Source organism: Prionailurus viverrinus, chromosome B1, assembly GCF_022837055.1.
Source record: "Prionailurus viverrinus isolate Anna chromosome B1, UM_Priviv_1.0, whole genome shotgun sequence".
Classification (NCBI taxonomy): domain Eukaryota; kingdom Metazoa; phylum Chordata; class Mammalia; order Carnivora; family Felidae; genus Prionailurus; species Prionailurus viverrinus.
The window spans coordinates 151309334-151327191 of NC_062564.1; positions in this window are offsets into that span (position 1 = coordinate 151309334).

Genomic DNA, 17858 nt, shown 5'->3' on the forward strand with positions numbered 1-17858 from the left:
AGAGGATATTTATATTTTTACAGAAACAAAGGAAAGAATCACTAATTGTGGAATGTCATAGTGGTAATAATGTGTTGGTAAAAGGTGATTTTTTAAAATTAATAAAGTATAGCTGACACACAATGTTATATTACTTTCAGGTGGAGAGCATAGTGATGCTACACTTCTATGCAGTGCTCAGTGCTCACGACAATAAGTGTAGTCATCATCTATCACTCTACAACATTTTTACAATATTATTGACTATGCTGTACTTTTTCATCTCCATGACTTATTTTATATTTTGAAATTTCTACATCCTTTTTTTAAGGTTATTTTTTATTTTGAGAGAGAGAGAGCATGTGCACAAGTTGGGGAGGAGCAAAGAGAGAGGGAGAGAGAGAATGCCAAGCAGGCTTTGTACTGTCAGTGTGGAGCCCATTGTGGGACTCAAACTCACAATCCATGAGATCATGACCTGACTTCAAAATTAAGAGTCAGTTGCTGAACCGACTGAGTCACCTCCTTCATCCGTTTCACGCATTCCCATACCCAGCTTGACTCAGGTAATCATCAGGTTACTCTCTGTACTTAAGTTTGTTTTGTTTGTTTGTTTTTGTTCATTTGTTTCATTTTTTAGATTCCACATATAAATAAACTTGTACAGTGTTTGTGTTTCTCTACCTTATTTGGTGAAGTGTGAATTTTTATTTTATCTGTGAAGGAAGGAGTTTTTTGAGGTCTCAGAAATCCTGTCTTCCTATAGCTGACTTCTAAGTGTGGTTCTACTGATATAGACCCATCCACTAACATTTGTCAAGTTCGTTTTATACTTTCAGAACTGTGGTGATTTCTGCATTTACAGCTTTCAAATGCAGTTAAAACTGGTGACAGGCAGCCTAGTAGACAGAAAACTGAAAATCTTGACCTCTAATAGACCTACCTTTGACCCTTGATTCATTCAGTTGATATCTGTATACATTTGCGTAGTTATGTAGCATCTTTGAGCCTTGGTTTTCTCATCTGTAACATGGAATTTTAACACTGCAGATCTAACAGCAGTAACAATGAACTGTTATTGAGGACTCTGTGCATGCCTGGCACAGGGCTAAAAACTTTGCATTATGATGTTTAAACTTTTTCACAACCTATGAAGTGAAAACTATGATTGTGCAGAGGAGGAGACTGAGAATTAGAGTCAGTTAAACAGCTTGCTCAAGGTCAAGCATTTAGTATGGCATGGAATCTGAAAAGGATCCCAGTTACATCATGACCAAAGATCAACTCTTTATTATCACATAGTACAAATAATGATGAGAACAATAATAGTATCCAGCCACTCTTCCAAGCCCTTAAAAAAAATTAAGACGTTTAATTCTCAAAAAAAACCCTTCAGAAGATGCAAGTGTTAGAGAATCTCAGATTTAATATTATATACATGTAACCATTTATACCTATTTATGTATGTCTCTTTATTAATTAAGCACCTTTCTCTTCTTGATCAGGGATTTTAAGGGACATACATTAGGCTGTGTAAGTTTTTAGACATTAACATATTTTCAATGGAAAAATTCTAATCTGCAAGCTTGAGAAAACCTGATAAGCTTATTAACATTGTCCCTAAAGAATAAATAAATTTTGATGAAGATGTAAGGTTCTCACTCTCAAATACAAGGTATAAATGATACCAAGTAGACTTTTTCAGGTATTTAGACTTCTCAGAGGTATCTTTCTTACTTTTTCTGGGTTTCTGGCTACACTTTGGATATTTGAAATGTGAGGTTAAATGACCTATGGATGAATGAATTATTAATATAAGTTATTTTCACAACATTTTCCTGACTCTGTGATTTCCCCCCAGGGGTCAAATGTAGCCTCTTTATTAGATTCTCATGCACAATAGATAGTCATTGGCTTTATTTGTCCTATTCCCAGACTCATCTCACAAACAGGAATGTCCTATACTTTGCTTGACATTATTTGAGATGTTCCATATATGGGTTCTCTTTTATATGTGTCTTTTCCCCCCTGAAATCAAATTGAAAGAAGTTACAAGTTGAAAACAACCAGTCTGCATATGCTTTATCCTCCAGCATAATATTTGACTGGCATTTTCTAATTAAAACAAGGCTTCCAGAACAGTCTTCTGATGCATTCAGCTCAATGGCTCTTGTGAACTTCATTTATAATATCGTAATAAAATCTGAGGTTGAATAACTAACAATTTTAAGATTTAGTTATGAGGCCAAATGAAGTATTTATTCTAGCCTCAAGCATCCCTGCTGTCTTTAAAAAACAGCATTATATTTTCTCACCCACAATAGTAAAATGCACATTATTGGCTTATTTCACCCATGCTAACAAAAGGATTCACCACCACTGAGTGGGTATTTACTTAACACAATGTTTCAGTCCCAAATCTTAGGATTTTGTAATGTGCACCTTTGATAAATTCCTCAGAAGGTTCTTATGTATACTAATATTTGAAAGCCACAATTTTAGGGATTAGAAAAAAAGATATAACTTATTTTGTCAACATAGATTTATCAACTATAATGCTACTGGATTCTTTTCAGAGATTTTAGTTTAAAAATATAAACCCTAATACTCATTAAAAATAATTTTACTATTTGTTGTTTGGAGTTAAAAAGGAGTCTGAGATCTGAGTACTCGATGTTTAAGTTAATCTAGAAAATTCATCAAACCAATGACAGGACAAAGGGTGCTGGTTGTGAAAAAAGTCTAGTGTGCATTTTCTAACAGGTTGCAACTCAAAGTGTGGTCCATGGACTAGTAGTATCAATATCGGAGCTTGTTAGAAATGTAGACTCTCAGGTCCCACTATTAATTTACTGAATTAGAATCTGCATTTTAATAAGATGCCCAGGAGATTCATATGCACGTTAAGTTTCTGAAGCATTGCTCTGAGAACCTTGTAGTTTTTAGAAAGTGTAGCTTAAATATAGGCTCAGAACTGTTTGTTTACACAGGAGGATTCCTATTATAGTTAAAATATTAAAAAGTACACTTACCAGAAATGAATGGTCCTTGCAATAACTAAGGGGCAAACAATGAACCCTGGAATGTTAAGATGTTTGATGTTTAAGGACTGCAGCATTCGCTGTCTACATTAGGTAAATGTGTGAGCAGAGCTGACAATGGTTCCATAGAATCATGGAGACAGTCATTTGAATTGTTATTTTTTAATTTTTAAAAGAGCTTTCTTTTCTGGTGTGCACTATACAGAATATAATGCATATTAAATATGGAAAACTCACAGATGACAGGAACGTTTGTGCGGCTAAAAACTTGGTAAAGAGGATAGAGTAAATGCATAATGGGAATCACTGTATTTATGTTGGTAAAGGAGAGCTACATTTTTATAACTTATTTTTTGTCTGGCGTAATAAAGAGAGGATTTAACAAATGAAGTGCCCGAGTCCTTCAAGGGAAGTAGGAGAACTCCTTGGAATTATTTAAATATGAACTGGAAAATCAGTTCTTTTGGATATCTGGGGGTGAAAGAAATGTGTCCTCACATGGAAATTTTATTCCATGCCCAAACCACTCATGTTGCATACATTGGGCAATGTTACTGGTGACCATGTAGTCAAATTATCTGGATAAGGCTTCAGCTGAAATACTGGTTAATTTGCCCTCCCATGTGCCAGAAATGTCTATGTGAGGGGTGAGCTATGGACTTTATAAATCAGGTTTGTAATCACTAAGCCCACACAACTTCAGGGTCATCTGTCCTTGACCTAATTTTATGACTTAATAAATAGGGTTAGAATATTGGCTACTGTGAAAAATGCAGCAATAAATATTTAAGGATGTTTACAATTTGGTTTCATTTACAGGTAATTTTTCCTTTTAGTGAATGCCTCTTCTTAAGGATAGGCCATTTTAACAGAGGCTATTAAGATGACAAATGTTTTAAAACATTGGGAAGTAAGTCCCTAGACTGGTCATTAATAGGTAAAACAAAATGGAGATTTTTAAAAATGCAAAAAATAGTAGAAGCTATTTAATAAGCCACTGTCCCTTCTTCTTAGAAAATATTTACCTTAGAAGAATTGATGTAATGACACTACAAAGTATAGTATTCATCAAATAGTGGCAGTCTATAGTCCTATAAATACTGGTTCTTAATCTACTTACTCATGTAGACACTTTGCACTACAATGCACATATTTCGACATTATAGATGCTTATTCATATTTTATGATTTGATCACAGCAGGAGGGGACAATTTTAAATGTAGAATAGAGAATAAGGAGAATCTCTCTCCCCTGCTCAGTACATGCCTTCTTCAGTGAACAAAACCATCTTTTTAGAATGTGTATTTAATGATAAGGTAAATAATGTGCTCCCAAAGTGGCAAAATAGGTGGATTAGGGAGAGGCTCTGTCATTCCTGGGAGGTCTTTAGCCCAGGAAAATGACTTCCTGTACTCCCCATATGAAGAGACATCGTCTTTCCTTATCCCATGATCCTCTCTGTTTTTCCTCTCTCCTCCTTCCATTTCCATCTCCAATAGGAAGAAAAAACCCCCACAAAATCTTCTGAACTGTTTTTAGAAAAATAAATTGTCTTTCCTGGGACATGAGATGAATAAGAGTTGGCATTTTTTTGTTGTCACTTTAGGTACAAGGGTCAAAGGTCATTATCTAACAGGCATCCAAATGGAATCAATCTCTCCTTCATAGATCCTGTCAGACGCACCTGAGCCTCTTGAGGGTTGCACAGAGCAGTTCATGGTCAAAGGCAGGAATGGATATCGGCACTCCAGGGGAGGCTATATTTTTCTGTCAATAGACAGAAGATTGCAGTGTCCTAGACAGGTAATCAGTTATCAAGCACTACAATCAGTTCACGTTTAAACATTAAACAGGTGGGGCAGGAGACAAGGAAAATTTGTCATGTTTACCAGGTTTGCCAACAACAACCAAAGAACTGCTTTATCCTTTTAAATCAGTTCTAATCTGTGCTTTTTGCTATCAGTTTTTTGAAGATATTGAATGATTTTTTTTTTCTCCTTGCAAATGCTCGGTGGATTCCCAAAGTGTCAAAAGTCTATGGGATCAATTTTATTTATATATATTTAAAAATATATATATAATCATATATATGATTTTATTATTTATTATATATATAATTATATTTATATTTATATTATATATATATTTTAATAATTCCCCCATTTTCCCCTTAGCTTTGGTTAACTGAATCCTAACATATTTACGAGTCAGCCCCAATAACCTCCAGCTTCTATGTCAATTTGATATGGTGAGCACATGGAAGAGCATAAAGCAAAGTTTCCTCTAAGATTAAACACTATCTCACTTGTTAAGAATTTTTCTTTCCCACCATTAAAAGTAAAGAAAAATACCTTTTGTTTTTTTTTTCTTCTCCCTGATTAGAGGTCTTCACTGGATTTGTGGCAAATAAATTGACAAGTGAGGGTACCGATGACAAGAGAGTGATAATTGATGGTGGCAGGTGGGGGCCTGGTGTACTGGCATATCCTGTGGAGGGTGAGCCAAGGACATCTATCAATCAAATTGGTGACAGCAGCCAGGGAGACTTAATTGGAGATTCATTGAACCTTTAATGATGTGACAGAGAAAAATAAGGACGCTTACAAGGCTCCTGGGCTATTTCTTTTCCTTCATCCCAATATTCTCATAGAAAGAGTAGAAGAAAGTGGACATTGCTCCAGGGTTGAACATTCATTGTTTCCATCAAAGTTAATCACACTGTTTTGAGAAGCAGAGTAGTGAAAGTATTTACCATAAATCCAATGTAAAATTAAATCCTTACCTGGAGATTTAGAGATTTGACTGTCCCATGACTTCAGCATAATCAGAAATACTTCACAAGTGCTGGGATACCATGCACAAAACACTGAGTTACAACTAGGGTGAAGATACTGTCTGCCAGGATATGGATTCCAAACACAGTGAGGAAAGAAATCCTTAGTTTAATTTAAGTTTTTTAAACCTCATTCTTCTAAATAGTTCTCTGTACTAAACAGAGGTAAATATTTTTTTTTTTTTCCCCCAGAAGGTTCAAAAGAATTTTATTTCATTTGAGAAAGGAAAGGTCCTACAAAAGCACTTGTCCTGTAGAAACAGATTTTTCTTAACATTAGCTGTGCAAGAAAGGAATCTTCTAGTTTCAAGGCACTGTGCTTGAATATAATGTGTGAAAAGATATGTAGCATGGTTTCTGCCATCCATGATCTTGTGTTTTCATATTTATGAGTTTATAAATGTATTGATTTATTCTAAATTACAGTTTTCAGCACCTACTATGCACAGTGCATTTTCCAAGATCAATGAGGCATGGAGGAATTTATAGTCTAGTGTGGGAAGACAGATGTGTACGTTACAATGTTACAATGTTGTAGGTAATAGTTAAAGAAGGTCGTGAGGTGCTGTCCGGGAAGGAGACACTGTAGGTATAAGGCCATTTGAGTAGCATTCTTGAAAATTCACTGTAGTCATTGTAATATTTGCCATAAAAAATTGGGGAAGGAAGAAAATATCCTGGACTTGTTGTGTCAGAGATTTTATACTTTTTTTTTTTTTAATTTTTTTTTCAACGTTTATTTATTTTTGGGACAGAGAGAGACAGAGCATGAACGGGGAGGGGCAGAGAGAGAGGGAGACACAGAATCGGAAACAGGCTCCAGGCTCCGAGCCATCAGCCCAGAGCCTGACGCGGGGCTCGAACTCACGGACCGTGAGATCATGACCTGGCTGAAGTCGGACGCTTAACCGACTGCGCCACCCAGGCGCCCCTATACTTAATGGTGTCCAAATTTAGCAAAACTTGAATCATACCTAGATTTTCTCACCCTTTATTCAGTTTTAAATTCAGCTTCTTGTCTTGCTTTCTTTGCTCTGTAAGTCAAGGTCCACAAACAGGACCTATGAATTACTCAATGGAGAAAAAGGAACTAATTGTTTAGAGTTCCCAGAAGGTCAGCATCTTGTTCCACCTAACAAGAACTTGCTTTTCCCCATGCAGAGATCTCAGTTCAACATTTATTCCCCATATGAAGTTAAGAATTTATTTCTTAATTAGGAATTGTGTCTGTTTGGAGGTCCTCTTGTGGCTGAATTGTACATGGGTTGCACTCCACCCCATATCCTCCTGGACAAAAAAGTACATTTATCAGTAAACTGTGCCACAGCAAAGAACTTCTCCCCTCAACACTGAGGACAGCTCCTAGTGGCCAAGTGTACACTACACTTTCCAGAAAAAGAAAACTGGTTAAAATAATTTGGGGTAGATTCTATAGAGAAATAAAGGCATGTCAATTATAAGATGTGGAGGTTACATTTTGAAAAGGAAGACTATAGGTTAAAATTTTATGTAGTTTTGTTGTGCTGCTTTCACTGAAAAATTTTTATTAGAGTATAATTAACATACAGTGGTATATTAGTTTTAGGTGTATAGTATAATGATTTTACAATTCTATATATTGCCCAGTGCTCATCATGATAAGGGTACTCTTAATCCCTTTTACCTGTTTCACCCATTGTTCCACCCACCTTCCTTCTGGCAACCATCAGTTTGTTTTCTGTATTGATGGGTCTGTTTTTCTTTTGTCTCTTTTTGTCTTTGTTCATTTGTTTCTTAAATTCCACATTTAAGTGAACTCATATGGTATTTTGTCTGACTGATTCCACTTAACATTATATTCTCTAGGTCCATCTATGTTGTTGCAAATGGCAAGATCTCATTCGTTTTTTAATGACTGTGTAATATTCCTGTGTGTGTGTGTGTGTGTGTGTGTGTGTGTGTGTGCGTGTACACACCACATCTTCTTTATCCGTTTATCTATTGATAGACACTTGGGTTGCTTCCATATCTTAGTTGTTGTAAAAATGCTGCAAGAAATGTGGGGTGCATATGTCTTTCTGAATTAGTGTTTTCATTTTCTTTGGGTAAATATCCAGTAGTAGAATTACTGGATCATATGGTAATTCTATTTTTAATTTTATGAAGAATTTACATACTATTTCCCACAGTGGCTGCACCAATTTATATTCCAACCAACAATACATAAGCGTTCCTTTTTCTCCACATCTTTGCCAATAGTTACTTTTTTTTATCATTTTGATTTTAGCCATTATGACAGGCATAAGGTGATATCTCATTGTGGCTTTGATTTGCATTTCTGTGATGATTAATGAGGTTGAGCATCTTATGTCTGTTGTCCTTTTGTATGTTTCTTTGTAAAAAATGTCTATTCGGGTCCTTTCCCTTTTTTAATCAGATTATTTATTTTTTGGTGTTGAGTTTATATATTTTGGATATTAACCCCTTATCATATATATCATTTTCAATTATCTTCTATCATTCAGCAGGTTGCTTTTTTGTTTTGTTAACAGTTTCCTTCGCTGTGTAAAATTTTTTAGTTTTAGTATTGTCTCGATAGTTTATTTTTGCTTTTGATTCTCTTTCCTGAGGAGACGTGTGTAGAAAAATGTTTTTGCAGCCGTGTCAAAGAAATTACTGCCTATGTTTTCTTCTAGTAGCTTTATGGTTTCAGATCTCACATTCAGGTCTTTAATCCATTTTGAGTTTGTTCTTATGTATGGTGTAAGAATGTGGTCCAGTTTTTTTTCTTTTGCATGTAACTGTCCAGTATTCATTCCCAGCACCATTTGTTGAAGAGACTGTCTTTTCTTCATTGTATATTCTTGCTTTTATTTTTTTAGATTAATTGACCATATAAACATATATATATAAACCATATAAACATATAAACCCAATAAACATGGGCTTATTTCTGGGCTCTCTATTCTGTTCCATTGATCTATGTGTCTATTTTTATGCCAGTACCATACTGTCTTGTTGTTATAAGAATTCTGTCACCTATAATCCTTTATTCATGCCGCTCAAATATTGTAATTAATTTTCTTAGGTCTTAGAAAGATCCTGTTTCTAGGTTAGAAAATTATCTAAGGAATATAAGTTGTTCATAAACCATCAGCATGAACAGATTCATCTCCTGTAAAACAGACTGCCAAGGTTATAATAATTCTTTATCAGTATTTTGGTCAAATCATCACTGAGGTATTTGAATCTCCCTTACCACATTCCCATCAAATGATCATCTATTCCAAGTTGTACAGCTGCAGCAAGGCAGACTCTATCTCCAAAAGCAGCTCATTCTATCTTTCAATGGTTCTGCCTGTTAAATACTTTTCCTTATGTTGGCTTGCTTGTAGCATCCAGAATTTAGCCTGGTGTCATCCTCTCTTTTGGTATATTTAGAGTAAACAGTGAACAGAACAACTGGACATGAGAGTTGTCCTACTTTTTAAAGATTATTATCCTATTTCATCTATGTTTCTCATTAAAAAAATTCTCATTTCCTGTAACCATCCTTCCCATGTCTTTTCGTGATCAAAACTGCTTTACGTTGTGCCGACCTGATTATGGTCCAGTGTCTCTGGATTCTTCCTAGAGCACTTCACTGAGAATTGAACACAACTCCTGGGAAGGTATGACCAGGTTTGAGCAGAGTAGGGCAATGTTTTCTCCCCTGCTAGTTGCATCTCTTAAATTTCTGCTTGCTATATTCAGTCCCAAATGACAGCATGGATATTCTGTCATTGTGGTTGTGCCGTCTAATATATATCTTCTTTAACTAGCTTTGTGTCACCTATGAGTTTCATAGAAACAACAGAGGTGTATGTGTTGTCACAAATGTAAGAACAATGGACTTTTTTCATGTTAATGATTATAAAATTGATTTGCTGGATATGGTTCTTTATAGAGAAACTTCTACCATTAGCTGATGATTATGCTTATCAGGTGAAGGATTGAGAACATTAACACTGCATCTCAGCTCCCTCCGGTGTACACAACCATCTCAGACATTGTTCAATATGGCGAATCACTGAGTACAGAAATATATATTATTGATACAATATAATGGGATTTGGCTTGCTGTAACTCTCCTTTTAAATATGCTGCTTGCATAGCCATGGATTATGATACTCCTTTTGAGATTTTAACTATTTGTGATACTCTGAGGCTCTCTTTCTCTTCACTGTGACATTTCGTGATGACTTAGGAAAGTTGTGCTATGATACTGAAGATATTTAGGGGAAAAATTGCATAGAACAAATATAAACATTATGTTCATAGATGTCTAAGCTGGAACTATAAAAGACACTTGCTAACACAGTCTTTATTATAATAAGCAATAATGAAACATCTTTGATTTTATTTTTATAATTCTGTTGAAATTATAAATCCTAACCTGGTACTTATCAGCTATTAATATTAAGAACCTATTATGAAAGAGTATGGATTAAACTAAAGGAAAAAATCCTATTTATAATAAAAATTACTAATGGTAACTATTGAGAGTCTATTATGTTATAGACATCATGTAGTTACATGGGTTAATATGCACTTCATGATAACTTTCTAAGCTAATTCTTATTTAAATTTTTTTAATGTTTATTTATTTTTGAGAGAGAGAGAGAGAATATGAGAATGAGCAGGGGAGGGGCAGAGAGAGAGGGAGACACAGAATTTGAAGCAGGCTCCAGGCTCTGTGCTGAGAGCACAGAGCCTGACGTGGGGCTCAAACCCAGGAGCCATGAGATCATGACCTGAACTGAAGTCAGACATTCAACGAACTGAGCCACCCAGGTGTCCCTCTAAGCTAATTCTTTTGATTTCCATTCTGTATTTAAGGGGTCAGAAAACTATAGCTTGATATGGTCAGATCTCACATATTTGCCATATAGGCCAAATATAGCCTTTGTATGGACAGATTTCGTATCCAGTGAGTTGAGAATATTTTTTGCATTCTTAAATGGTTGGGGAAAAATCAAAAGAACAATAATATTTCATAACATGAAAATTATATAAAATTAAAATTTTCACAAAGTCTTTTTGGAACACAGCTACATTCATTCATTTATCTGTTGTCTATGGCTGCTTTCATGCTGCAATGGAAAAGTTGAATAGTTGCAGTAGTGATCATATAGTATATAAGGTTCAAATATTTACTGTCTGGTCCTTTACAGAAAAAGTATGCCAACTCCTGCTATAGATAATAAAAGTGAGGCTTTATATTTTTAAATTATTTCTTTAAGAAACATTAGGTTAATTAAAGTAATAATTTCTCTTTTAATTGATTTCTTTTATATTTCAAGCAATTTTATAACAGAAACTCATATCTATATATAGAGAGAAGACATAGATATATCCTATCTATCTATCTATCTATCTATCTATCTATTTATCTATCGAGAGGAATGGAAGTGAGAACAGAGTTTACTTATTAAATGTTAAATCTTAGGACTGATAAGTGTTATGTGTGTCAGTGTGCATTCAAAAAGAAAGAAGCAGGGCGCCTGGGTGGCGCAGTCGGTTAAGCGTCCGACTTCAGCCAGGTCACGATCTCGCGGTCCATGAGTTCGAGCCCCGCGTCGGGCTCTGGGCCGATGGCTCAGAGCCTGGAGCCTGTTTCGATTCTGTGTCTCCCTCTCTCTCTGCCCCTCCCCCGTTCATGCTCTGTCTCTCTCTGTCCCAAAAATAAATAAACGTTGAAAAAAAAAAATTAAAAAAAAAAAAGAAAGAAGCAGCCTCGCATCGGGCTCTGTGCTGATAGCTCAGAGCCTGGAGCCTGCTTAGGATTCTGTGTCTCCATCTCTCTCTGCCCCTCCCCCACTTGCGCTCTCTCTGTCATCTCAAAAATAAACAAACATTAAAAAAAGTTTTAAAAGAAAGAAACATATATGTTGACAGAAAAGCAATTGAAGAATGTAGAGAATAAAATGATGATGGAATGGGCAGATGTCAACTTTTAAGTCCTATAACCACTTACTAAGTTTTCATTTTCATGGTTGGTACTCAATGCAGTAGGAAGGCTTTTTGTCCCATTCTGGATTTACATTTTCCCATTTCTGAACCTCATTGATTGAACCTCCATAATATGGCATTGAAAATTTAATTTGAGAAGGAACATACAGAGATGCTTGGAAATGAGTGGTTCCTGTGTTAATGAAATGGTGATCTGAATTAAATAAGATACTGCATATAAGGGCCTGCCAGAAGCTTTAGGAGAAAGTCAATAAACCACAGCCATCATCATTGTTTTAGAAAATAGTGGCTAGAGTATTTATAATCATCAACGTAATCCCAGTGTTAAAGTGTCTAGACTAGACCCAAGCTGGAGTCACTTATGTAAGCAAATGGAAACAACTGAATTTCTATTCTTGGCTCTCCCAGAAAAGGATGGCCTGGGCCACCCAATTAGCACTTCCTTGCTCAGCTCAAGTTATGTAACCTAGCTCTAAGACTTCCCTTTTCTTGATATAAGGAAAGTAGTCCTGCTTTAACCCAATCAGTAAATTCCCAGTGTAACTTTCTGGTTCTTGCTCAGTTTGATCCATAAAAATCTCTCACCTTAAGCAGCCCTTTTGAGCTCCTATCTACTAGTGATTCATGAACAAAAGCCCATTAGATCAGTAAATTATCTGTGGAAACATTTCCTTTAACAGCAGAAACCTAGATACTTTGGGGCAGTCTTTCATATCTTCAACATGTTTTATTGCATGTTTCCTTGTGCTAGCTGATGAAGACTCAATATGATTAAAGCAAAGGAGAAATTATTATTTTATTGGAGAATACTTATTAAATATATTTTTCATTTTATAGAGGTTATCAAACAACTAGAAGGTAGATATAAACATGTTTCTTCCTTCTACACTTGGATCTCTGGAGCCAGGAAGTCTTTTTTTTTTTTAATATTTATTTTTGAGACAGAGAGAGACAGAGCATGAATGGGGGAGGGTCAGAGAGAGAGGGAGACAGAATCGGAAGCAGGCTCCAGGCTCTGAGCTATCAGCACAGAGCCCGACGCGGGGCTTGAACTCACAAGCCTTGAGATCATGACCTGAGCCGAAGTTGGATGCTCAACCGACTGAGCCACCCAGGCGCCCCTGGAGCCAGGAAGTCTGAAGAACAAGTCCTTTCCCCTTAGTTTGGAATTTATGTAGAAACCAGGAGTTGGAAGGTACACTCCTTATTATCATTGGTCACAATTCCTTTACCTTAGAGATGTGGAAATTGAGACTTATATAGGTAAGATCATCTGCCTAAAGTAGAGGCAAGGCTAGCACCAGGGTCTAGATTCTTCCATTATACCACCATGTATTCTCTTCCAAGATTCAAAAGTTGGAAATTTTACTCCTTATGAAGATTAAATTCTTTATGCTCTTCTTTGGAGTTTTTCATCTAAAGATATTTTTTAATTTCCATGTGTAAGTCATTTTAGAAGCTCTAAGCCTCAGCTAGTATGCCTTATAAATTCCTTCACATCATAATGTCTATATCAGAGCTTTTCCTGAGATATAAAATCCTTGATGATAAAGCCTGACTCTGGAGCAGTAATAGGATTTATCTGTACTGGGAAATGCAAACTCAAATGCCAAGAAGTGTCAGACAAGTAATGACTGTTTATGAATTAGTAAAAGTGTAGGAGATGAAAGACAATAGGGAGTAGTAGAGTATGTACTCAACTAGAAAAGAAATACCTAACAAAAGCAGCAGCTGTTACTCAGCTGATCTGATTGTTACCATGCAGGAATGTCGTTACAAATTTGCTAAATCCTCTGATAATTCAAAGAACCTGGAAATCTAGACTTTTCAACCTGGAAATGTTCTGATTTTCTTCTTACTGTGTAGAACAAGCAAAAACAATCTGTGGCTTAGTTTGGACCTTTAGGAAAGATCTTTAGCAATGGAAATCCATAAAATTATCATTACAAAATGAGAGTTTTACATGCAATTTGGTTTATAGGGTTTATAGTTTAATATTTTATGATTTTTCTTTTTCATTCTGGGAACAAAAGCATGCCGTGATTAGGCTGTAGGTCCAGTGTGGTTTGTGGGTGAAACATTAGATTGCATCAAATAGCTCTACTTTTGTTTTCTGCTTGAAAAAAACTGACACTTGTTATGGTTATGCTCACTGTGTGAGCCATCCCCTGTTGACTCCTGGACAATCACTATAAATCTCTATTATTCTGTTGTTATTGTCTTGTTATACTAGAGCTGTTAAGGCATCTTCTCAAGGGAAGTGAGCCCAGGTGTGTACATACAGAACAAGAAATGCTCTCCTTTAAACACATAAATAGCTATTTTATTTGGCATGACAGACATAAATGTTAGTGTAGCCAAAGGAATCTTGAACAGTTATTTGCATTGCAAATATTTCAAAAATGGAGCAAAGGTATCAGAGCTCAATCTGCTAGCCATTTGAGTTTTGTTAGATCAGAGAGTAATCCATCTTTTATTTTTTCCCCAGTAATAAGAGTTGAAAGAGTTGAAATGCAGTCCCTTACAATTGGGCTCCAAGGCATAAGAATTTCTCATAAAAAAAGAATGTATTCTTGTACCCCCATGAAATTCAGTTATATAGACCTCTTTTTATGGATACTCTTTCTTTATGGCCTTGTTCAGAGCAAACGTGCAGAGCTAGGTTCTTTTTGTGCTATACATTTCATCGTTTGGTATCAAACTGATGGAATACTGGAACAGTGCTTTCTCGCATTTCTGGGCATGATGGCTTGAAGGTCTTGAAAGCAAAGTGATGCTAACTCCCTCAATTGCATGTGTGAATAAAGGCTACCCTTGATTCTGGTTCTTGCCAATTAATGAGGTGGCAAAAGTTTATATAAAACACTGAAGTGCTGATATGAGGTTGTATTTTGGAGAAATGAATGGAATTTTGAAAAAGTTTAATAAAAACTGGAAGTTCAGTGTCTTATTTCTATAATTAACAGAAGGCTAAATATATGGTTCCAAAACTAGAGTAAGAAAGAAAGAGATTTTTAGGTAACTGATTTTCTGTTTATTTTTAAGCTAATATATAAGTTAATGGAATCCTTGGTGAGTGTCTGACTTTTCTTTTTAGCTTGTATTATTTTCTCAATTTAGTAAAACAAAAAAGGAAGTTAAAATTACAAATTTGCTTAAAACTTTTGGGGTGAAGTTATAATAAACTGAGATTCCCTCCATCCACTCCTATACTACTACCTCTAAGCACTTTTACATATATATGAGTAAAAAATATACATCTGAACATGCAAATACTCATTATTCTGTGAAAAATAGGATATTATTTAAATTATTCTGTTATTTAGCAATGTAAAATGAACGCTATTCTAAGTCAATATGTGTAGATACATTTCATTAATTATGGCATTTTATTTTAACATAATGGTGGCAAAGTAAGGAACTGTGACGCAGGCAGTTTGGTGACATGTACTGATGTTCATCTTCTCCAAACCCAGTTATAATAAATGATAAAAATGGTAATCCTATGACCTGAAAATCTCTTTTTTAAAAAGTGTTTATTATTTTGAGGGAGAGAGAGAATCCCAAGCAGGCTCCGCTCTGTCAGCACAGAGTCCAATGCTGGTCTCGATCCCATGACCCTAGGATCATGACCTGAGCTGAAATCAAGAGTTGGACGCTTATCCAACTGAGTCACCTCAAAGTTGGATGCTCGACTGACTGAGCACCCAGGCACCTCAACCTGAAAGACTCTTGATTTCATCTGAGCTGCCAGGACAAAGGAAACTTGGGCCATCTTGCCCATTCCATGAAGAAAAAAGATAATTTTCTGGGAATTTTCTGTACTCACACAGGTTTAGAAAGGGAGGGTGGAGGGGTGCAGAAGCAGATACTTTAGCAAGAATATGGGCAGGATAATGTTTGTTATGAGAGTTAAAAAGTCTAAACAGGGTGATGTTAGGGAGAGTGAAAGGGTGTCTTTTTAAATTGCTTGGAAATAGAAAGTCCAGTAGAGAATATCTGATTGGCAAGAAGAAGCCAGACATGGGAATTGCATATTATGCTACGCAAAGGGTAAAGCAAATGAAAATCCTAATATGAAGCAAAAATCCTACATACATTATTATGATAGTTATCAAACAATGTATTATTAGAATCATGGCCTATATGGCTCTTCCAAGCAATGCAGTGATTTCATTATGAAATTTAAAAATGTAATTTATTACAAAGATAATTACTTAAAAGCATCCAGAGAAGAGACAATCTGATTATATCTGAAAGAATGACAATTTACATGACAGCTGACTTTTCAATACTAGCAATGGAAGTCAGATGATAGTAGACTGATATAGCCAAAATAGGAAAGAAAATATCTGTTAATCTAGGATTCTATTCTGAACAAAATCTTATTTTTCAGAACAAGAGTGAAATACTTTTTCAGGCAAATGGAAATGGAGACTTTACTAACAATAGATTTTAACTAAAAGAATTTCTAAAAGATCTCCTTTAAGAAGAAGGGAATGATCATTGTGGAAAAATCTTAAATTCATGACATTCAGTAGATAAAACAATGGCAAACAAGTAGAAAAATCTGAACAATGACTGACTATATAAAACAATAACAATACTGTCTAATTAGTGAGGATAAAAATCTTAAGACAGAAATTAAATCTTATTCACTAATTTCATATAAGCAAGGAAAGAGTGTCGTTATTGGAATCAAGCATTCTAAGGTCATTATATTATTCAGAAGGGAAATCAGGCTAGGACTGGTGAAGTTAAATAAGCACGCCAAAATTTCTGGGGAAATAACTATAAGAATAAAATTAATGAAATTCACTTCAAAATCAGAGAAATATGTGGAGGTGAACTTAAATTAATTTAAAAGAAGAAAGAAAAATAAGCAACTGCAAAGAGGAAAAAAAAGGACAAATGAAAAATAAAAAAATAATATGGTAATAATAAATCCAAATTTATAATCAAGATGAATGAGATAAACTTTTCACCTCAAGACTGATACGGCTGAATTAAAAACAAAAATGCAGTTATGTTGTTTATAGTATGTAAATCTAAAGACAATGCTTTGAGAATGAGTCAGAGCACGTCATTCCATTTTTCAGAATGCTGAGATGTCTGTCCAAGTTACACAGCATTAATGTCAACACTTTATGGTGGCTTACAGGTCTTACATGATGTAACCTTTAACCTTGATTTTGTCTTTCCCGGGCTCACTCTGCTCCAACCCCACTGGCCTCTTTGCTGTTTCTGGAACTCACCAGACACATGCCAGATTTAAAGTTTTTCTCTAGTTGTTCTCTCTGCTTGGAATGTTCTACCCCCAGATGTCTGCTCATCTAGCATTCTCATCTTCTTTTGTCTTTTTGGCTCAAATTTCACATTCTCAATGAGGCATACTAAATTAATTATTCTTGTAACCAGCTTCATTCCCTCCACTTCCTACCTTCTTATCCTGTTGTAATAATTATTGGCACCTATCGACTTTAATATCTGTAAAATTAAACTTTTAAAATTGATTGTTTATTGTTTGTTTGTTTTTCCTCCCAAAGAATATATACTCCAGGGGGAAGGGATTCTTTTTCTGTTTTATTCACAGATGCCTAAAATTGTGTCTAGTACATTTTAGGTGCTTGTTAAATTTATGGAAACAACAAATAAATGCTATTTGTACCTCTAGTTTATAGCACAACATCTGACACTAGTGAACACTCAATAAATTATATTTGAATAAAATAATAAATGAGTAAGTACAAAGCCAATAGGAAAATTTGAATTTGTACAATTTGTTTCATATTATAGAATATGCTGAGGATATGAGTATAGAAGGAAAAGATGGGAAGGAGTCAGGGCAACTGAGCCTTACTCCCTTTTCTGCCAGAAGAAATGGCTGGATTGCAGATCCCCAGCTTCCTAGCACTAATGAAGAATTCTCTCATCTTCTCTCTCAGGGATGATCCTTAAAGTAGAGTCTATACTACACAGCTTCAAAATTAATAGGTATATCATAATTAACAGTT